Source organism: Chelonia mydas, chromosome 6 (genome assembly GCF_015237465.2).
Source record: "Chelonia mydas isolate rCheMyd1 chromosome 6, rCheMyd1.pri.v2, whole genome shotgun sequence".
Classification (NCBI taxonomy): Eukaryota; Metazoa; Chordata; order Testudines; family Cheloniidae; genus Chelonia; species Chelonia mydas.
The window spans coordinates 100,964,585-100,988,493 of record NC_051246.2 but is presented as its reverse complement, the minus strand read 5'-3'; the positions used below and the strand labels follow the sequence as shown (position 1 = coordinate 100,988,493).

Here is a 23,909-nt window from a genome sequence, read left to right as displayed (position 1 = left end):
AAACCTGGAAATCCTGGGCTCCCCATCATCTCAGGCATCGGCACCCTGACAGCAGGATTGTCTGGCTATGTAGACTCCCTCCTCAGGCCCTACGCTACCAGCACTCCCAGCTACCTTCGAGACACCACTGACTTCCTGAGGAAACTACAATCCATCGGTGATCTTCCTGATAACACCATCCTGGCCACTATGGATGTAGAAGCCCTCTACACCAACATTCCACACAAAGATGGACTACAAGCCGTCAAGAACACTATCCCCGATAATGTCACGGCTAACCTGGTGGCTGAACTTTGTGACTTTGTCCTTACCCATAACTATTTTACATTTGAGGACAATGTATACCTTCAGATCAGCGGCACTGCTATGGGTACCCGCATGGCCCCACAGTATGCCAACATTTTTATGGCTGATTTAGAACAACGCTTCCTCAACTCTCGTCCCCTAACGCCCCTACTCTACTTGCGCTATATTGATAACATCTTCATCATCTGGACCCATGGAAAAGAAGCCCTTGAGGAATTCCACCATGATTTCAACAATTTCCATCCCACCATCAACCTCAGCCTGGTCCAGTCCACACAAGAGATCCACTTCCTGGACACTACAGTGCTAATAAACGAAGGTCACATAAACACCACCCTATACCAGAAACCTACTGACCGCTATTCCTACCTACATGCCACCAGCTTTCACCCTGACCACACCACACGATCCATTGTCTACAGCCAAGCTCTGCGATACAACCGCATTTGCTCCAACCCCTCAGACAGAGACAAACACCTACAAGATCTCTATCAAGCATTCTTACAACTACAGTACCCACCTGCGGAAGTGAAGAAACAGATTGATAGAGCCAGAAGAGTTCCCAGAAGTCACCTACTACAGGACAGGCCTAACAAAGAAAATAACAGAACACCACTAGTCGTCACCTTCAGCCCCCAACTAAAACCCCTCCAACGCATCATTAAGGATCTACAACCTATCCTGAAAGATGACCCAACACTCTCACAAATCTTGGGAGACAGGCCAGTCCTTGCCTACAGACAGCCCCCCAACCTGAAGCAAATACTCACCAGCAACCACATACCACACAACAGAACCACTAACCCAGGAACCTATCCTTGCAACAAAGCCCGTTGCCAACTGTGCCCACATATCTATTCAGGGGACACCATCACAGGGCCTAATAACATCAGCCACACTATCAGAGGCTCATTCACCTGCACATCCACCAATGTGATATATGCCATCATGTGCCAGCAATGCCCCTCTGCCATGTGCATTGGTAAAACTGGACAGTCTCTACGTAAAAGAGTAAATGGACACAAATCAGTTGTCAAGAATTATAACATTCATAAACCAGTCGGAGAACACTTCAATCTCTCTGGTCACGCGATTACAGACATGAAAGTTATGATATTACAACAAAAAAACTTCAAATCCAGACTCCAGCGAGAGACTGCTGAATTGGAATTCATTTGCAAATTGGATACAATTAACTTAGGCTTGAATAGAGACTGGGAGTGGCTAAGTCATTATGCAAGGTAACCTATTTCCCCTTGTTTTCCCCCCCCCCAGACGTTCTTGTTAAACCCTGGATTTGTGCTGGAAATGGCCCACCTTGATTATCATACACATTGTAAGAAGAGTGGTCACTTTAGATAAGCTATTACCAACAGGAGAGTGGGTTTGTGTGGGGGGCGGGGGGAGAAGAGAACCTGGGTTTGTGCTGGAAATGGCCCAACTTGATTATCATACACATTGTAAGGAGACTGATCGCTTTAGATAAGCTATTACCAGCAGGAGAGTGGGGTGGGGGGAGGTATTTTTTCATGCTTTGTGTGTATAAAAAGATCTTCTACACTTTCCACAGTATGCATCCGATGAAGTGAGCTGTAGCTCACGAAAGCTTATGCTCAAATAAATTGGTTAGTCTCTAAGGTGCCACAAGTACTCCTTTTCTTCTGAAACAGGCAATCCCACTTGCTCAGCCAGTCAGAGGAAAGCAAACTATTCTCAGCCCGTTAGTCTGAAATGAGGGGCTCTCAGGAATGCAGCTACTGGGTGACAGCACATTGTGCTGCCACTAGCCAGCCAGGCTAACACCAACACCTCTCGAACCACAAAGTGGGTAGAATTTGGGCCAAACTCCCCACTTACACAGTAAGGTACAAACACATTAAAATCATCCTTGTAATTCCAGTAGAGTCAATGAAGTTACAGCAGGGATGAATCTGCTTCTGAAGCTGCACACTGCTGAACTTTGAGGAAGTTCTCTTTTTGGATTAGCATCTGGATCTGAACCCTGTGGCCAAAGCTCACCTCTAGTTGTATCTGGGGTAGGGGCTTTATGTGACTAGAAGCAGAGCAGGAAGACACATTGCAGCAACACAGTGCAAGGAAATGTTAATGTACAGTGGAACAATAATCCAAGTCTATTCATTGCTTCTGTGAGGAACAAGGGGATGAGCCAGTGCTTGTTCTCTTTAAAGTAAATAACTGGTTGCAACATTCTTACTGCATCATACAATAACAAAGTACATTAAGTAATGGGAATTCCTGAAAACTATTTCATATGCATCTGGTTCATTCCTGGCTTGAAGAAACAAAGGCAAGAGGGTCTGTTTAATTGCTTCATCCCTCTGAGTCCCCTGCACTCTCTGCTTCCTGAGGAAAGTTGTTTTCCTTTATCTTTTTTAGTAAATGGCTTGCTGATTTAGCTTCCCAGGAGATACTGTATGTTGTTTCTTCTGTATTACTCAGATCATTGCTGGGAACAGGCATGTGGCATCAATGAGATCTCCTGAATGGATGTCAGATAACCTAATAACTTCATGCAAATGCTACTCTCTTAATAATACCCCTCCTTGGGGCTGGTTTGTTATTAAAACCTCATGCAAAACAGTCCATAGCAATAGTCCCAACATAATGACTATTTGCACTGGGGGTAATAAATGGATATTAAGATCACCCAACATCTCATCCCTCAATGCCCCTCATATCACACACAGTGATGCCTTTGGCCACACCCAGTGTCTGTCAGTCCTCTTCTGTCCCTCTAACCCTGGACAGGCACCCCAGCCCCTCTGGCTGGAGTGCAACCCTGCTCTTTCTCTCAGGAACCCCCACAGCCTCTCAGTAGGGAGCACCCTTGCCTAGGGAGCATTCATCACTTGTCCTGGACCTCTCATGATTCCTCTTGAACCAGCTGTCTGGCCCTGGAGATGTCAGGAGGCATGTTCCCTCATCACTCCCCAGCCTTCAGTCCCCTAAGTCTATTCCTTGGGGACACCAACCAGCAAACATATCTTGCTGTTCTCCTGCCTTCACCCAGGAACCACATACAGTCTCTGGCAGCTCAGCTCAGCTCAGCTCAGCTCTCCTCTCCTCTCCTCAGGCAGCCCTAAATCCTCAGGTACCTTCTATCCTGGGGCCCAGAAGCCCTCTTGTAAGGCCAATTAATTGGCCACATTGATATGTGCTGATAAGGCACAGGTGTACTGGCCCTGCTCCCTCTTAAAGGACCAGTGTCACCCTGTGACACTTTTAGGGTCCATTTCTGACACCGTTACTCACATAGACTAGTACCTTAATGCAGAAGCAATCCTGTTGATTACTCTAGGAACAGTACTATTCAGTGTAAGTCTCAGGAGACAGAGAGGCCCCACGCTGGGGAATTAGAAGATTAAGGAAAGAATGTGGCCTCAGGTGGACCCACCCCCACTATACATGGAGTCCGTGTGAGGCAGGTAGCGGAGAGCTAAAAGGAGAACTAGCCCAGCTGGGACTGACCAGGAAGAAGGACAGAATGCTGTTTCTCTTGATAGGAGAGAAGCCTAGTTGCAGCCTTAAGATAGAGCTTGCTAACCAGCTGGATCCGCCCTCCTAGCACGTGGGCTGGAAACTGGGGGAAGCACAAACTTTTTGGAAGACCAGGCCTCAGTAGAAGGGTGGAGTCCTACTGAAGGTTCATAGGATGACCCTGTTTTGAGTTGTGGCACCTTAGAGACTAACCAATTTATTTGAGCATGAGCTTTCGTGAGCTACAGCTCACTTCATCGGATGCATACAGTTGGCAACGGGCTTTGTTGCAAGGATAGGTTCCTGGGTTAGTGGTTCTGTTGTGTGGTATGTGGTAGGTGACTTCTGGGAACTCTTCTGGATAGAGCCAGAAGAGTTCCCAGAAGTCACCTACTACAGGACAGGCCTAACAAAGAAAATAACAGAACGCCACTAGCTGTCACCTTCAGCCCCCAACTAAAACCCCTCCAACGCATTATTAAGGATCTACAACCTATCCTGAAGGATGACCCAACACTCTCACAAATCTTGGGAGACAGGCCAGTCCTTGCCTACAGACAGCCCCCCAACCTGAAGCGAATACTCACCAACAACCACATACCACACAACAGAACCACTAACCCAGGAACCTATCCTTGCAACAAAGCCCGTTGCCAACTGTGCCCACATATCTATTCAGGGGACACCACCACAGGGCCTAATAACATCAGCCACACTATCAGAGGCTCGTTCACCTGCACATCCACCAATGTGATATATGCCATCATGTGCCAGCAATGCCCCTCTGCCATGTACATTGGTCAAACTGGACAGTCTCTATGTAAAAGAATAAATGGACACAAATCAGATGTCAAGAATTATAACATTCATAAACCAGTCAGAGAACACTTCAATCTCTCTGGTCACGCAATCAGAGACATGAAGGTTGCTATCTTACAACAAAAAAACTTCAAATCCAGAGTCCAGCGAGAAACTGCTGAATTGGAATTCATTTGCAAATTGGATACTATTAATTTAGGCTTAAATAGAGACTGGGAGTGGCTAAGTCATTATGCAAGGTAGCCTATTTCCCCTTGTTTCCCCCCCCGCCCCCAGACGTTCTGGTTAAACTTGGATTTATGCTGGAAGTGGCCCACCTTGATTGTCATGCGCAGTGTGGGGGGAGTGGTCACTTCGGATGAGCTATTACCAGCAGGAGAATGAGTTTGTGTGAGTATGGGGGTGGGGGAGTGAGAAAACCTGGATTTGTGCTGGAAATGGCCCACTTTGATTTTCATGCAGGTTGTAAGGAGAGTGGTCACTTTGGATAGGCTATTACCAGCAGGAGAGTGAGTTTGTGTGTGTGGTTTTTGGAGGGGGGTGAGGGGGTGAGAGAACCTGGATTTCTGCAGGAAATGGCCCACCTTGATTATCATACGCATTGTGAAGACAGTGGTCACTTTGGATGGGCTATTACCAGCAAGAGAGTGAGTTTGTTTGTGGGAGGGCGGAGGGTGAGAAAACCTGGATTTGTGCTGGAAATGGCCCAACTTGATGATCACTTTAGATAAGCTATTACCAGCAGGAGAGTGGGGTGGGAGGAGGTATTGTTTCATGGTGTCTGTGTATATAATGTCTTCTGCGATTTCCACAGTATGCATCCGATGAAGTGAGCTGTAGCTCACGAAAGCTCATGCTCAAATAAATTGGTTAGTCTCTAAGGTGCCACAAGTCCTCCTCTTCTTTTTGCGAATACAGACTAACACGGCTGTTACTCTGAAACCTGTTTTGAGTTGTTTGATTTTTGTTCTGGATTGCTTATCTTAATGTCCTGAAAGGGGTAGGACTGTAGGGTAGTCTGGCTGGAGGGCCAAAGCATCACTACACAGGATCTCAGAGAGATAGAGACATACCAGCAGCTGGGTAAATTGTGTCCTGAAGGGCCGCAAAAGGGCACCACACCAACAATGTGGTTATAGTAAGTTTATCTGAACTGGCCCTAAATTCTTCCTTGATATTGCTTAGGTAGAAACTGGCACAAAATTTTGTATCTGTGGATATCTAGTATCTCTTATCTCTGTCTCCCATAGTGTTCTGTGGATGTGTTTTACCTTTTTATAAATACATTAAAAGGTTTGCTTATAACTGCTTAAGCTATGAGCAGCTGCAGAAACACCAGTTACTTACGGCTGGTAAGACTGACCTCCAGGGGACAGTGATACTAAATTTAGAGTTAAAGGAAAGCAGGGCTGGCGGGGGGGGGGGGGAGTTGGGAGAGTGGACTCTGCCCAGTTTAAACAACTAATCTGTAGTGGCAGCAGCAAGTTGTGTAAATTATTTGTTATAGTCAACCTGGGAAGTATAGAGAAGTGCTTTTAGGAGTTAGACGTTAGACTAGAGAATTAATTTTTAGACTAGAAATTAGGAGATCTGAGCGCTAATCTCAGCTGACTCGTGGTGTGCCCTTAGGCAATTTAATTAACACCCTAATGAAGTGGGAGAAGTTAGGAGACTTGAATTAACCACCTGCTGAAGTGAAGAAACAAATTGACAGAGCCAGAAGAGTACCCAGAAGTCACCTACTACAGGACAGGCCTAACAAAGAAAATAACAGAACGCCACTAGCCATCACCTTCAGCCCCCAACTAAAAACCTCTCCAACGCATCATCAAGGATCTACAGCCTATCCTGAAGGACGACCCATCACTCTCACAAATCTTGGGAGACAGGCCAGTCCTTGCCTACAGACAGCCCCCCAACCTGAAGCAAATACTCACCAGCAACCACACACCACACAACAGAACCACTAACCCAGGAACCTATCCTTGCAACAAAGCCCGTTGCCAACTGTGCCCAAATATCTATTCAGGGGACACCACCACAGGGCCTAATAACATCAGCCACACTATCAGAGGCTCGTTCACCTGCACATCTACCAATGTGATATATGCCATCATGTGCCAGGAATGCCCCTCTGCCATGTACATTGGTCAAACTGGACAGTCTCTACGTAAAAGAATAAATGGACACAAATCAGATGTCAAGAACTATAACATTCATAAACCAGTCGGAGAACACTTCAATCTCTCTGGTCACTCGATTACAGACCTAAAGGTCACAATATTACAACAAAAAGACTTCAAAAACAGACTCCAACGAGAGACTGCTGAATTGGAATTCATTTGCAAATTGGATACAATTAACTTAGGCTTGAATAGAGGCTGGGAGTGGACGTGTCATTACACAAAGTAAAACTATTTCCCCACGTTTATTCCCCCCCCTCCCTCCGCCCACTGTTCCTCAGACGTTCCTGTTAACTGCTGGAAATGGCCCACCTTGATTATCACTACAAAAGGTTTTCTTCCCCCCCCTCCCCCACGGCTCTCCTGCTGGTAATAGCTCATCTTAAGTGATCACTCTCCTTACAGTGTGTATGATAACACCCATTTTTTCATGTTCTGTGTGTATATAAATCTCCTCACTGTATTTTCCACTGAATACATCCGATGAAGTGAGCTGTCGCTCACGAAAGCTTATGCTCAAATAAATTGGTTAGTCTCTAAGGTGCCACAAGTACTCCTTTTCTTTTTGCAAATACAGACTAACACGGCTGCTACTCTGAAACTTGAATTAACTGTAAGCTTTATAGGGCAGGCACTGTGTATATATACCTCAATGTTCATGCTGCATCTTGCCAAGTAGGACCTTGATCCTCACTGAGGAAAACTGGCACTACTGACATACAAGGCAATACTAATGAACGTTTCCAGTGCACTGAGAGATGCGTGGATGCAGATATGCTGGAAGAGGCCTACTAACCATTGTCAAATTTTCCCACTACATTGGAGGGGAGGTTCAGATGATTTCCTTGTCTCTGGAGTCTGGATACTGTTGAATAATCCCTGCTAGAGATTACTTAGCACTGTGGCTCATAAAAATTCTTCTAAAGAACAAGCTTTTACCTTTGAAATAAACCACATTTTACCATGTGGCAGATTTTCAAAAATGTCCCTTGAGGATAGCCCTGGATTTCCTACAAGACCTTTACTCCCTCTCCCCACTTCAGATAACACATACTAATCACTGGTCTACTAGCAATAATTCATGTAGATTTTAAAAATAAGGTATAAACAGAGGTGTGTGCAGAAATTTAATTTTGACCCCGTTGGGGGGCCCATTCTGGGTCCCACCTCCAGTCCATCAGGAGCTCGCTCTCCTCCCTGCAGCCCCGGGGCCCAGAAGGAGCTGTGTGCCCTGGATGATTTTTGGGGAGCATGCCCCTGCTTTCCCACCTTTGTGCATACCTTTGGGTATAAATATTTCCAGCAAAGTATCTCATGAGGCCTTGTTCACCCAGTGCTGCTGCCTCCATCTTTGGTTACTGTTATGAGAAAAAAGTTTTGCTTAAGTAGGAAAACAAAATGAATGAGCCCTCTAAGACCTGCTGCATACCACAGGAAACAGAGGAATTTAACATGGTGGCACTAATCACTACATGGAGGGAAGGCACTCTAGAAGTTCAAAGTTTTCTTATGGGTTGGGTTAAACTTCCTTGAAGCTGGTGGTTGTAACAGTGGCTCTTCAGTCAGGATAAATGTAAAAGCAAATGAGCTGAGCTCTTCTATGGAACCAGACAGCTAAAATAATAGGAGCAATTCTCCCCACTAAGACAAAAAAACAGGCATATCGCAAGGCTTGAGTAGTAGCTGAACCACATGGCCTAGGGCATTGAAGGAACTTGAGGGGCTGGGAGCCCAGGGGGCCAGGGCCCTCCCACTTTTTGAAAGTGGATGGGCTTGGCCCTCCCACTTTTCACCGGGGCAGATCCTGCCCCCTTCCCTTCCTCTTCCCCCAAGGCCCCAGCCAGGGAGTCTGGGCAGTTGTGAGAGCCATGGTGGACCCTCCATCTGCCTGGCGTGTTGGGGGGCTAAGAGCAGCCTCCGGTCTGTGTCCCAGCCCCCAATCCATGTCCTCACCCCCTTCCCCCTGCCAGGCTTCTCCCCTGGCTCAGAGCAGGAGGAGAGCCCATGACTCTGTGCCAGCTCCCCACAGCTGCCCACGCGGTTCTCCCCTACCCAGCTCTGGCTCGGAATGGGGGGGCTTCAGAGCCACAGCCTGGCCATGGTAAGAGCTGCATGGGCAGCTGTGGGGAGCTGCAGCATGGACCGTCCACCTGCCCTGGGCGAGGGTCTGGGGGCTGCTTGGGCCCCCCACACCTTGGGCAGGTGGAGAGTCTGCTGTGGCTCCCCACAGCTGCCCATGTGGCTCTTAACATGGCCAGGCTCTGGCTTCCAGCTTGGCCAGAGGCGCAGCCTTGGTGGCATGGGGACCCCCGGCACCCCACTTTTGGGAGGGCTCCGGCGCCCTTGTCCAAGGGGTTTCCCTGAGAACTGATATAGAAAACACAGAGGCCAGGACATTGATTGGTGGAGCTGTGTGTGAGAGAGAAATAGCAGAAAAACCAAAAAGAGCCACAGAAGCACTGGTACTGTGACTTTGAGGAAAAAGCTAAGAGCTTTTGGGCTAAGTGCTGACAGGAATGGGGCCTGGAACTGTGAGCAAAGAAACTGTCTCCCGCTATTTGATTCCTACTACGTTGAGGGAAGCAGGATTTTGAACATTCTTTGTAAATAAACAGGATTGCATCAAAGAAATACCTGACTTTATCATCTACTTATTCCCCCTAACAGAAGAAACCTGCTAGACCCCAAAAATTGGCAAACTTCTTGTTTCAAAAAGGATAACAGTATTATTTATTTAAATAGGCAATCTCTGCTTTGCAAAGCCACCCAGAGTGACTAGCATTTAACTCCACTGCCAGTTTCTGAAACTTACCTGATCTCTACTCCCCAAGTAACAACCAGCCAACCCACTGCCACAAATCAAAGTCTGGGATAGCCAAGAGAGGTGAGCACCCAAACCACATCCCAGCACACAGCTTAACTTTCCTCCCAGGTGGAAAACGCAAAGAGCTCCATTAGTGCCATGCTGAGATTTTGCCTGAACAAAAGTCAGGCAGTTCAGAGTTATGGCTCCCATAACAACTGTAAAACAGGTATATTGAACATATACTATAAATTAAAGCACTAAAATTAACTCCATGTACAGTACAAAAATACTACACCGAGTGCACACAAGGGGCCCTGAGGTACAGTAGCTGAGGAAGGTACAACTTTGAATTTGTTGTATAAAAGCCAAACACTCTTGAACTTAGACTTTGGATTTAAATCCATACTATAGTTGATGCCTGTCGCTATAAGGGGACAAATGTTTATGGATAGATATTGAGTTATTGGTAGCTATACAAATGAGATGCTATAAAGCTGGTGGTTGAGTAGCTGTGCTAATCCATGTGTTAAGCCTTTGAACCCTTTGAACTGGTGGATGTGATTGCAGAGCCATTGGCCATTATCTTTGAAAACTCGTGACGAACGGGGGAAGTCCCAGATGACTGGAAAAAGGCTAATGTAGTGCCAATCTTTAAAAAAAGGGAAGAAGGAGGATCCTGGGAACTACAGGCCAGTCAGCCTCACCTCAGTCCCTGGAAAAATCATGGAGCAGGTCCTCAAGGAATCAATCCTGAAACACTTACACGAGAGGAAAGTGATCCGGAACAGTCAGCATGGATTCACCAAGGGTAGGTCATGCCTGACTAATCTAATAGCCTTCTATGATGAGATTACTGATTCTGTGGATGAAGGGAAAGCAGTGGATGTATTGTTTCTTAACTTTAGCAAAGCTTTTGACACGGTCTCCCACAGTATTCTTGTCAGCAAGTTAAAGAAGTATGGGCTGGATGAATGCACTATAAGGTGGGTAGAAAGTTGGCTAGATTGTCGGGCTCAACGGGTAGTGATCAATGGCTCCATGTCTAGTTGGCAGCCGGTGTCAAGTGGAGTGCCCCAGGGGTCGGTCCTGGGGCCGGTTTTGTTCAATATCTTCATAAATGATCTGGAGGATGGTGTGGATTGCACTCTCAGCAAATTTGCAGATGATACTAAACTGGGAGGAGTGGTAGATACGCTGGAGGGCAGGGATAGGATACAGAGGGACCTAGACAAATTGGAGGATTGGGCCAAAAGAAACCTGATGCGGTTCAATAAGGATAAGTGCAGGGTCCTGCACTTAGGACGGAAGAACCCAATGCACAGCTACAGACTAGGGACCGAATGGCTAGGCAGCAGTTCTGCGGAAAAGGACCTAGGGGTTACAGTGGACGAGAAGCTGGATATGAGTCAGCAGTGTGCCCTTGTTGCCAAGAAGGCCAATGGCATTTTGGGATGTATAAGTAGGGGCATAGCGAGCAGATCGAGGGACGTGATCGTTCCCCTCTATTCGACATTGGTGAGGCCTCATCTGGAGTACTGTGTCCAGTTTTGGGCCCCACACTACAAGAAGGACGTGGATAAATTGGACAGAGTCCAGCGAAGGGCAACAAAAATGATTAGGGGTCTGGAACACATGACTTATGAGGAGAGGCTGAGGGAACTGGGATTGTTTAGTCTGCGGAAGAGAAGAATGAGGGGGGATTTGATAGCTGCTTTCAACTACCTGAGAGGTGGTTCCAGAGAGGATGGTTCTAGACTATTCTCAGTGGTAGAAGAGGACAGGACAAGGAGTAATGGTCTCAAGTTGCAGTGGGGGAGGTTTAGGTTGGATATTAGGAAAAACTTTTTCACTAAGAGGGTGGTGAAACACTGGAATGCGTTACCTAGGGAGGTGGTAGAATCTCCTTCCTTGGAAGTTTTTAAGGTCAGGCTTGACAAAGCCTTGGCTGGGATGATTTGATTGGGGATTGGTCCTGCTTTGAGCAGGGGGTTGGACTAGATGACCTCCTGAGGTCCCTTCCAACCCTGATATTCTATGATTCTATGATTCTATGAACCCAATGGGAATTGGATGGCTGTAGAAATCTGAACAGACTCAGATCAAGCTGCATACTCGTGGTGTGCAATATATTTTATCAGTGATACTTATAGAGCATATGTTACACTAGTATATGAGCACGTCAGTCTTTAATGTATTTATCTTTGCAATCCCTCTGTGAGGCAGGGCAGGGCAGTGCTATTATCCCCATTTTGGGGTTGGGGACCTGAGGCACAGAAAGGCTGAATGACTTGTTCAACCTCACAGAGCAAGCTTGCAGCGGAGAATCCAGGTCTCCCAAGTCCAAGGCTAACACCCTAACTGGTGGGCTGTGCTCTCTCTTCTGGCATACTTGACCCCTGTGTGCATTACAAAACTATGGCTGAATACCCCCCTGCATCCTCGTAGCCAGACATTCATGCACTGTGCTCTAGTATCAAGTATCAGAGGGGTAGCTGAAATCCTATCTAGCTAGCTAATTGAATTCTTTGATCAACACCAAGGTAACAATCCTGTAGGATGACAAGGTGGGTGAGGCAGTATCTGTTATTGGACCAACTTCTGTTGGTGTGTCATAAATATAAAGGGAAGGGTAACAACCTTCCTGTATATACTACTATAAAATCCCTCCTGGCCAGAGGCACAATATCCTTTTACCTGTAAAGGGTTAAGAAGCTCAGGTAACCTGCTGGCACCTGACCGAAAGGACCAATAAGGGGACAAGATACTTTCAAATTTCCGGGGCGGCAGGGGAGGCTTTTGTCCGTCTGTCCTGAGTGCTTGCCGGAGAGAGATCAAGAAAGCAAGCAATCCAACTCCATTAGAATTAGTAAGTACTAAGAAGGAAATGCGTTAGTTTACTTTTGTTTTGGCTTGTGATTTTCTCTGTGCTGAGAGGAAGGTGTATTCCTGGTTTTCTTTTTGTAACTTTAAAGTTTTGCCCAGAGGGAAATCCTCTGTGTTTTAAATCTGATTGCCCTGTGAGATTAGCTTCCCTTCTAATTTTACAGAGGTGCTTCTTTTACCTTTTTTCTTTCTAATAAAGTTCTGTTTCTTTTAAGAGCCTGACTGATTTCTCTATTGTCCTAAGACCCAGGGGTCTGGGTCTGTGATCACTTTGTAACCAATTGGTTGGGATATTATTCTCAAGCCTCCCCAGGAAAGGGGGTGTAAGGGCTTGGGGGGATATTTTGGGGGAATAGGAACTCCAAGTGGTCCTTTCCCTGGTTCTTTGTTAAATCACTTGGTAGTGGCAGTGTACCCTCCAAGGGCAAAGAGTTTGTGCCTTGGGGAAGTTTTACCCTAAGCTGGTAGAAATAAGTTTAGGGGGTCTTTCATGTGGGTCCCCACATCTGTACCCTAGAGTTCAGAGTGGGGAGGGAACCCTGACATGGTGAGAGAGACAAGCGTTGAAGCCACACAAAGCAGAAAGCTTGCTTCTCTCACCAACAGAAGTTGGTCCAGTAAAAGATATTACCTTGTCTCTCTAATATCCTGGGACCGACACCACTACAACTACACTGCGTACAATCCTGTAGGGTGACATTCCTTAACCTGCCAGATCAGCATTCTAGTTTTAAGTCAACACTAAAGAATTTCTCTTATTTCAGGTTTTTACTGTAGTTGAATTTGTCTGGTTCAGCATCAGTCTAACAGGACTGCTGCTTACTGAGTACCCCCTCCTCACCAGGGTTGTCTCAGTAGGTTCCCCACCTCTGTTTTCCTCTCTATGGGGACCTTTAAGAACTTAGAGGCTTTCTCTGGTTAACAATACCACCACCTGGGGCTAGCTTAATACCAGAATAGTTTAGAACAACCCAGCGAGTCCCAAACAAAAGTCCATTCCAATAACACAAAGAAAAAAATCCATACTTAGCTCTGGCATTTTCTCTCATTCCCATTTCTCTCATCTCATCCTCTCATTTTCTCTTCTGTCCCAGTCTGATCTCCCAGCTCTTCCTCACTGGGCTTTGACATCCAGTCCCAAACACAATCAGGGTGCCCCCCCCCCCAGGAGCCTCCTACTCACTGGGCTTTACTCTCCAAACTCCTTGGTGTGATGGTGCCACAGCTCCCTAAACTTCCCCTTTTACTGCAGTTACCCTGCTCCTTAAAGGGAAATTGCCTGATTCCCCTTCGGGGGGGGGCACTCATTCTGTAATCCAGGTTAACCCCAGGCTCTCCAACCCACAGGGTATGCAACATGGGAAGGGATAGCTCAGTGGTTTGAGCATTGGCCTGCTAAACCCAGGGTTGTGAGCTCAATCCTTGAGGGGGCCATTTAGGAACCTAGGGCAAAAAAAAATTGGGGATTGGTCCTGCTTTTGAGCAGAGGGTTGGACTAGATGACCTCCTGAGGTCCCTTCCAACCCTGATATTCTATGATTCTATGAACCTTGCTACAATAAGCAATTGTCACATTTTGTTCTGAAATCTTTCTGCAGAGTGAAACGACAGCAAATCAGGGGTTCTAATATTTTGGGCCAGATTTCAGTAGCTGGAAAATCTGTATTAACTGCACTAACATCAATTGAGTCTCTCCAGATGTACACCAATGTAAATAAGAGCAGAATTTGGCCCTTAGTGTTCCAGGCTGGCCCATTATAGAGAAGTACTAAGCTGTGAAGTTTTCACATCTGGACATGAAATTCCTCAAAGCATGAGGAGGTTCAGAATCGGATACCATGTTCCATTAGCCTATTTCTTCATAGAAGTTCAGAAGCAACTATTGAAAGCAACTATTCATGACCATTTTTGCACATGAAGCATGTGGCACTTGCCTTGTTGCCTTGAAGGCAATACATTTCTTTTTTGTCTTTATGGTTGTGACAGGGTCACTGTGGTACAACCTGGTCTGTGGGACTGCTGAGCCCTTCAAACCACCAGTCTGGACTGCCTCTCACACTGTGATGCTGATGTCAAGCTACAAACCTCTTGTAGGCACCGCACTTACACAGATGTCCACAGGCAGGGACACACACAACTGTGTTACATGAATGATCTCTCAGCCACTCCTAAATCATAAATAGGAGGTTCAGGGCTGGGTTTAGGGGCAGGCAACCCGGGTGACGACCTGGGGTGCTGGGCTTGGGGGTTGCTGGTCTCGGGGCGCTGTAAGGCAGTGGTTCTCAACTAGGGGTCCGGGGCCCACTGGGGGAAGGTGAGCAGGTTTCAGGGGGTCCACCAAGCAGGGCCAGCATTAGATTTGCTGGGTCCAGGGCAGAAAGACAAAGCCCCACCATCCGAGGCTAACACTGAAGCCTGAGCAACTAAGCTTTGCGGGGCCCCCTGTGGTGCGGGGGCCCTAGGAAATTGCCCTGATTGCTGCCCCCTAATGCTGGCCCTGGCTTTTATATGCAGAAAAACAGTTGTTGTGACACAGGTGGGCTGTGGAGTTTTTGTAGCATGTTGGGGGGCTTCAGAAAGAAAAAGGTTGAGAACCCCTGCTGCAAGGTATTCAAAAGTTTAACAAAAGGAGGGAGCGGGGCGCCAGAGCCGTTCCTCACTGTTTAGTCCGGGGAGGCTCCAGCCAATTCTCCCCAGCCTTGCATCCCAGAACCTTACCATCTTGCACTGGTCAGAAACCTGGCCAGTCTAAGTTCAGTAAGTAGTTTGCCACTCTGTCAGTGTGGAATGGACACACACTGGGCTTTGTGAAGTAAGCTGAGATTTCTCAAGCATTTCAACCAAAACACATTGTTTTGGTAAAATATGAAACAAGTTTATTGTAGGGCTGTCAAGCTATTAAAAAAATTAATCGCGATTAATTGTGCGATTAAAAAAATGAATCACATGATTAATCGCACTGTTAATAATAGAATACCTTTATTTAAATTTTTGGGATGTTTTCTACATTTTCAAATATATTGATTTCAATTACAACACAGAATACGAAGTGTACAGTGCTCACTTTATATTTATTTTTTATTACAAGTATTTGCACTGTAAAAAAACAAAAGAAATAGTATTTTTCAATTCACCTAATAGAAGTACTGTAATGCAATCTCTTTATCATGAAAGTTAAACTTACAAATGTAGAATTATGTACAAAAAAACCTGCATTCAAAAATAAAACAATGTAAAATTTTAGAGCCTGCAAGTCTACTCAGACCTACTTCTTGTTCAGCCAATCGCTTAGACAAACAAGTTTGTTTACATTTGCAGGAGGTAATGCTGCCAGCTTCTTGTTTACAATGTTACCTGAAAGTGAGAACAGGTGATCTCATGGCATTGTTGTAGCTGGCATCGCAAGCCAGATGCGCTCAAGATTCACATGTCCCTTCATGCTTCAACCACCATCCAGGGGACATGCGTCCATGCTGATGCCGGTTTCTGCTCAATAACAATCCAAAGCAATGCGAACCGATGCATGTTCATTTTCAATATCCGAGTCAGATGCCACCAGCAGAAGGTTGATTTTCTTTTTTGGTCGTTTGGGTTCTGTAGTTTCTGCATTGGAGTGTTGCTCTTTTAAGACTTATGAAAGCATGCTCTACACCTCGTCCTTCTCAGATTTTGGAAGGCACTTCAGATTCTTAAATGCTGGGTCGAGTGCTATAGCTACCTTTACAAATCTCACATTGGTGCCTTCTTTACGTTGTCAAATCTGCAGTGAAAGTGTTCTTAAAATGAACAACATGTGCTGGGTCATCATCCAAGACTGCTATAACAAGAAATATATGGCAGAATGCAGGTAAAACAGAGCAGGGGACATACAATTCTAGCCCACGGAGTTCAGTCAGAAATTTAATTACCTTTTTTTTTTTATTGCGCATCATCAGCATGGAAGCATGTCCTCTGGAATGGTGGCCAAAGCAAGAAGGGGCATACGAATGTTCAGCATATCTGGCACATAAATACCTTGCAATGCCGGCTACAAAAGTGCCATGCAAATGCCTGTTCTCACTTTCTGGTGACACTGTAATTAAGAAGAGGACAGCTTTATCGCCCTTAAATGGAAACAAACTTGTTTGTCTTAGCAATTGGCTGAACAAGAAGTAGGACTGAGTGGACTTGTAGGCTCTGAAGTTTTACATTGTTTTTGAGTGTAGTCATGTAACAAAAAAAAAATCTGTATTTGTAAGTTGCACTTTCACGACAAAGAGATTGCACTCCAGTACTTGTGTGAGGTGAACTGAAAAATACTATATCTTTTGTTTAACATTTTTATAGTGAAAATATTTGTAAGCAAAAATAATATACACTTTGATTTCAGTTACAACACAGAATATAATATATATGAAAATGTAGCAAAACATCCAAAATATTTAATAAATTTCAATCGTTCTATTATTTAACAATGCAATTAAAACTGCAATTAATCACGATTAATATTTTTTAGTTAATCGCCTGGGTTAACTGCGATTAATCAACAACCCTAGTTTATTAACTACAGAAAGATAGATTTTAAGTGACTGTAAGTGGTAGGCATACAGGTCAGAGATAGTTACTGTAAGAAAGTAAAAAGTAAACACGCATGCTAAATCTTAAACTTTTAGCAAGAGCTGAATCAAACAGCTTTTCTCACCCTGACAGATGGCACAAGCAGGTCACAGTTCCTCAATACACAGACTAGGACTCTTTTCCAGCCTGGGACCACACTTCCCCAGTTCAAAGTCTTTTTCTTCCAGATGTGCTTCCAGGTGTTGAGATGGGGGAGTGGGGGAAGAGTGAGGCCAAGTGATGAAGCTACTGTCTCTCTTTTATATTTTCTTCCAGCTTGCTGAAAAGATCTTTGCTTTGACATGAGTTAGTTCACCCCCATGGCATATGTGCCTCCTCTGAGAAGTCTCTAGGATAGTGGATTCTTTTCTTTATGGGTGTTTGATGAGCCATTAACACTATCTGGCTATTGATGGCTACTCCTTTGTTGTAACTGAAAGGCAGGTTGTGGGTGTTCCCAACCTTACCACGTATTTCAGTAACTCATATAGTAATACTTCATAACTTCACATACAAGATAGTACATACAATCCAACAGGATATTGATGTTCAACAGATCAAGACTTTTAAAATGATACTTCACAAGGTATACTTTGTTTAAAACATATAATAATCATATCACCGTGGTGAATATGGGGGTTCCAGGGTACTACTTTGAGGTATAGAGTGTCACAATGGTCACTTAGGAATGAAAACCAGTTGCCACATCAGTTATTTGAAAGTGAATAAATGACAATTTGCTCCCACTCTATACAAATTTACTTGATAGACTCGAAATATTTACCAGAAGGACAGAGAGTTCTCTCTATCCTTCTGGTAAATATTTTGATATATATATCTCCTTCTCCAAGGTTTATCAACATTTTGAATAATTATTTGTGATAATACTTCTAGAGAGTCTTCCATCCAAGGATCAAAAAGCACTTTTCAACATGGGTTCTTATCCTGACTCAGCAGCTTGTTTGTGCTGTGACTGTGGGTAAGTCACTTTCACATAAACTTTCTGTGCTTTGTGTTCCCCATCTGCAAAAGGGAATAAAGATACAAGCCCACCTTTGTGAAGAGCTTTGAAACTTTTGGAAGAAAGTGCTATTTCAGCACCAAGTATCAGTAGTAGTTGTTACTGAATTCCGTGATCATTTAATTCAGTTTTAGGGGAAGGGGTGGTTCAGTGATTAGGACATAGTCTAAGAGTTGGGATACCTATGCTCAATTTCCAGTGCTGTCACAAACTTCCCGTGTGACATTGGGCAAGTCACTTAATCCCTTTCTGCCTCTGTTCCCCATCTGTAAAATGGGGAGAATCTCACTTCCCTACCTCAGTGGTGGGTTGAGGATAAATACATTAATGATTATTAGATGCTCAGATACTATGGTAATAAGGGCCATATATGTACCTAAAATAGATAGAAAAATGTGTAGTGAGCTTTCAATCCCAGGGCATATTATTATCTTAGCTTTATTTCTTTATGCATTTTAAATAAATAAATCATTATATAGTATATGCTGGATTGGAAATTACTAGAGACAGACCTCAACCAAACCTGCAGATCCAGATACCCCTGAACTTCATAGGGTTCAGAATCCAAACCGGGTCCGGATGTAAATTATGCATCTGGATCCTATTTATTTATCATGGTCTGAACCAACCCTTTTCATCCCCCAGTTTTGCAGCATGGACTCATGTCTAGCAATTATTCAGTTGTCTATTTTAATTTACTCTAAAGCTGTAGATTTGTTTTTTCCATAGAAGGCAGGGAAACATATTATGTTGCCAAAGTACTTCGAGTCTTTTCCAGAATTACAAGTCAGGGGATGGTGGGTAAGTCTTGTGATTTCCATTCTACAATCTAAACCAGATGGGCTACCCTAACAGCACAAACATTTAAGCAAAAAAAGCAACCATTTGGCAGAAAAAGTACTATTTTCTAATTAACTGCATTGTTATGGCTTACATTATTTAATGAGATATTCATAAAGCTAGTTTGCAAGATAATTTGATCAGTCTTTGATTTATCCCAATAAAATTTTCAATTTTTGTTTTCTCAGGGATAATGAGGTAACCATAGCATAATAAAGTGGGTTGTGTTTATTAGAAACAGAAAATTCTTGGCCTACACAAGAAAAAAACCTCTCCTGGTAAAGTCCATGTTTTAGTTAATAAGTACATATACACAATTAAATATGATCCTGTAAATACTGTATTATAAATATCAGCCTCTGTGAGACTAATGAAACAGAGCATAAACTTTGGCAGGTGAGAGAGAAAGATTAAGAGGAAATTTGGGGCCAGGTCTTTCAGTCCATACTAAGGCTTAGTCTACACTAGTTGGTATAACTGTGTTGCTCCAGGGTGTGGATTGAGTGATGTATTTATACCAACCTAAACCCCAGTGTAGACAGTGCTATGTTGATGAGAGGGGTTCTCCTGTGGATATAGCTACCACTCACTGGGGAGGTGGAGTGCTGTAGCATCTTAACTAAGCACTACTCTGGCACAGCTCTGCCACTGCAGTGCTGGAAGTGTAGACAAGCCCTAAGTCAAAACAGCCCTAGGACTACAGACCGGACCCTCAGAAGGTATTTAGGTGTCTCGTTCCCACTGATTTTAATGGAAGTTAGGTCCCTAATTGCCTTTGAGGATCTGTATCAGAGTCTCCTATCAATTACACCATCACAGCTTCACCAGGCATTTGGACTGAATGATGACTTAGAGATTTGTCTCTTCAAGAACAGAAAGCCAAAGATACAAAGACAAATAAGTTCCCTAATTACTCTGGAAGCAGGAGACCTGTGAAGGAGGGAGTGGGTCAGCTAGCCCAGCGAGGTGTAATGGAACCAATCAAAGGCAACAAAAGAGATGATTTATTTGAATCAAACTTAAAAGCAAAAATCATGGAACTACATCAAATGTGCTGCACTTCAGAGTTTATTCAAGCTTTGGCCTCCTTTCCTCTTTCCTGCTTTTTGCGACAGGAATAAAGCTTTTTTTATATGTCTGTGAAGTGTCTAACATATAAATAATGTATATAATTAATAGTATGATAGAGCTTGGAAAAGGAGAAGAGTAAGGGTATGTCTACACTATGGAGACTATGCTGGCATAGCTACAATTCCATAGCTTTCCCAGCATTCCCCAGAGTGTAGACGCAGCCTACGCTGACAGAAGAGTTTTTTCTGTTCCTGTGGGAACACCACCTCCTCAGGCGATGGTCGATAGAAGCATTCTTCCATCAACTTAGCTGAGTTTACACTGGGGCTTAGGTCAGCATAACTTCATCAGTCAGTGGCGTGGTTTTCTTTCACAGTCCTGACCAATGTAGCTATGTCCATAGGCGCCGACTTCTAATGGTGCCAGTGGGTGCTTGACCCCCCCCGCCCCATCCCAATTCCCCCCTCTGCCCCACCCTCTCCTGCCCCCCTTCCAACCCCTTCCCCAAAGTCCCCACCCTCACTCTGCCCCCTCCCTGCCCCTATTCGACTCCTTCCCCAAATCCCCACCCTGGCCCTGCCTCTTCCCCGCCTCCTCCCCTGAGCAAGCCGCATTCCTGCTCCTTCCCGCTCCCTCCCGGAGCTTGCTACAGCTGTTTGGCGGCAGCAAGCACTGGGAGGGGGGAGGGAGTAGCGGGGACGCAGCGCACTCAGGAGAGGAGGTGGAGCGGAGGTGAGGTGGGGTGGGGTGGGGCGGGGAGTTTGGCTGCTGATGGGTGCAGAGCATCCACTAATTTTTCCCCGTGCGTGTTCCGGCCCCCAGAGTCGGCACCTATGGCTATGTCAACCTCACTTCACTTATAAGTATAGACCAGGCCTCCAAGGTGATACAACAAGATGGTATTGAGGAAGAGGCTGAGTGGGATGGGAAAAGGAAGAGTGGGAGAAAAAAGGAGAGGGAAAGTAAAAGGGAGGAAATGAGTGGTGGAAAGGAAGTGATAATGAATGTAAGCTAAGGAATGAATGAGCAGGGAGGGCAAGTAAAGAGAGGGAATGAGGGGTAGGCAGTATGGGGGAAGAAGACAGTGTGAGAAGAGATTAGGAGAGCGAATGACTGCAATTAGAGTTCACCTGAGTGCAGAGGGTCAGCACCTCTATGCATCTCCTAAGAAGCTTTAGGGTTTCAGAGAGACGTATGTGGTGTATAGTCATTCTGCTGGCCCTCTGCAGAGAGGTGAAATTTAACTCTAGGATTTAGACCTGAGTATGGGCAGCCATTTGTTCCACATACAGAAAAAATATTAGCAGGAACATTGATGCTGATAAAGGCACGATGTGGTGTATCACCAGGAATATGATATGAGCTGGAAAGAAAAACACCTTGTGGTGAAACACCACAAACAGCAATACAAGCTGTAGGTAACATAGGTTGGCCTGTGGGCTTGATCCTGCCCATGTGACATATTGATGTGGCCCATATGGTATATTCAGATTCTGGAGAAGGTAAGATTTCATCTATAAAGAAATGGTAAATTTCTAGCCCTCATGATGGTGCAGAAAACCCTTCCTCTTAGAGTGTTGCCTTCCCGCTTCTTCAGACAGCTGAATCAATGCTTCTGAGAGGTGTAAACTAGCTCCCCTCCCCCAGCCAGTAACCTCACCAGGGTGTTCACTGTAAACAATGATACTTCACATATAAACGTTAACTATTTCATTACTGAACATTTTGGTGGAAGGGTTAGGGAAGGGAGCCCACAGTGAGTGGGAACTGTTGCAGGAAGAGTACACAGAGCGAAGAATTGAGGAGAACCATAGATACAAGGAAGCAGGAGAGAAACAGAAAAAGGAAGGGAAACACAGTGCAAAACTAACATTGGTCCTACATGCCAGAAGTGGTATGTCGTGTAGACTTAGCCTGAGTGATGCTAAATGTGACAATGTGGTACTGAACAAATAAATAATCATAACTAAAAGTTTAGTTACTATACAAAATCTGTGCTCCCCCTTGATCTTTGAATCAACTAACCATTGACGTTAGTGGAAAATCTACCATGATTTGTGGAGAGTCCTAAATTTATATTCCAGACCATTGACCGTAATTAAACATGGAATTTGGCCCTCTTCACCAAATGAGTTACACACCAGTATGCTAAAGGTACTGATGCAACTGCTCAAGAGAAGGAGCAGTTAGCAAAGAAGCGTGAAGTGAGAGCAGATATACCAAAACAACAAAACATTTCATGCATTGATCTTGTTTCAGACTATGCAAAAAAGACTTAACAGGCTATAAAAGAGAACCATACAGGCAACTATATACAAGAAACCCAGAGATCACCACACTTACCTTCATAGATCCAGTAACCACCCCAAATACACCAAGAAATCTGTTATCTACAGCCAGGCACTCAGATACCACATCCCAAATTCTCTGAGAGACCCTGCTTCAATATAGAAATAAAACCCACTCTGACAGCACCCCTTCTAGTTGTCACCCACCACCCCACACTGGAACCCATATGGGGTATCATCAAACAACTACAACCCATACTTGATGGGACCCCATTCTGAAAATTCTTTCCTCAACCTGCACTTCTAGCCTTCAGACAACCACATCATCAGAAGTAAGCTCCGCACAGACTAGGACACACCAACTCAAAGCAGCACCAGAGCCTGCCAGAACAACAGATGCAAAACTTCATCCAGAAAAAAAAAACAAAAAAACCATCCAAAGCACAGGAGTTGATGGTGATGGGGGACATCAACTACTCAGATATTTGTTGGGAAAATAACACAGCAGGGCACAGATTATCTAACAATTTCTTGGAATGTATTGGAGACAATGTTTTATTTCAGAAGGTGGAGAAAGCTACTAGGGGAGAGGCTAGTCTAGATTTAATGTTGACAGATAGGGAGGAACTGGTTGAGAATTTGAAAGTGGAAGGCAGCTTGGGTGAAAGTGATCATGAAATGGTAGAGTCCATGATTCTAAGGAATGGTAGGAGGGAGAACAGCAAAATAAAGACAATGGATTTCAAGAAGGCAGACTTTAGACAACCCAGGGAGTTGGTAGGTAAGATCCCATCAGAAGCAAGTCTAAGGGGAAAAACAATTGAAGACAGTTGGCAGTTTTTCAAAGAGACATAATTATGAGCACAAGAGCAAACTATACCACCTCACAGGAAAGATAGGAAGTATGGCAAGAGATAACCCTGGCTTAACCAGGAGATCTTCAACGATCTTAAAATAAAAAAAGAGTCCCACAAAAAGTGGAAACTAGGTCAAATTACAAAGGATGAATATAAACAAATAACACAAGTATGTAGGGACAAAATTAGAAAGGCCAAAACAAGATCAAAGTAGCTAGAGACATAAAGGGTAACCAGAAAACATTTCGCAAATACATTAGAAGCAAGAAGAAGACCAAGACAAAGTAGGTCTGTTACTCAATGGGGCAGAGGGAGCAATAACAGAAAATGTGGAAATGGCAGAGGTGCTTAATGACTTCTTTGTTTCGGTTTTCACCAAGAAGGTTGGTGATGACTGGACGTCTAACATGATGAATGCCAGTGAAAATGAGATAGGATCAAAGGCTAAAATAGGGAAAAAACAAGTTAAAATTACTTAGACAAGTTAGATGTCTTCACGTCATGAGGGCCTAATGAAATGCATCCTAGAATACTCAAGGAGCTGAGAGAGGAGATATCTGAGTCATTAGCTATTATCTTTGAAAAGTCATGGAAGACGGGAGAGATTCCAGAAGACTGGAAAAGGGGCAAATATAGTGCCAATCTATAAAAAGGGAAATAAGGACAACCGGGGGAATTACAGACCAGTCAGCTTAACTTCTGTACCCAGAAAGATAATGGAGCAAATAATTAAGCAATCCA

At 44.6% G+C, this 23,909-nt stretch overlaps 1 long non-coding RNA gene across 1 annotated transcript; it reads right to left on the bottom strand.

Annotated features, from left to right (window-relative positions):
- Positions 1-6,075: 6,075 nt before the first annotated feature.
- On the bottom strand, positions 6,076-22,907 carry LOC122466373. Its single transcript, XR_006291807.1, has 3 exons — positions 22,745-22,907; positions 22,011-22,015; positions 6,076-6,089 (listed from the first exon to the last, which is right to left on the bottom strand). It is a non-coding gene; the product is annotated as an uncharacterized LOC122466373 (long non-coding RNA).
- Between the last annotated feature and the right edge of the window lie 1,002 nt (positions 22,908-23,909).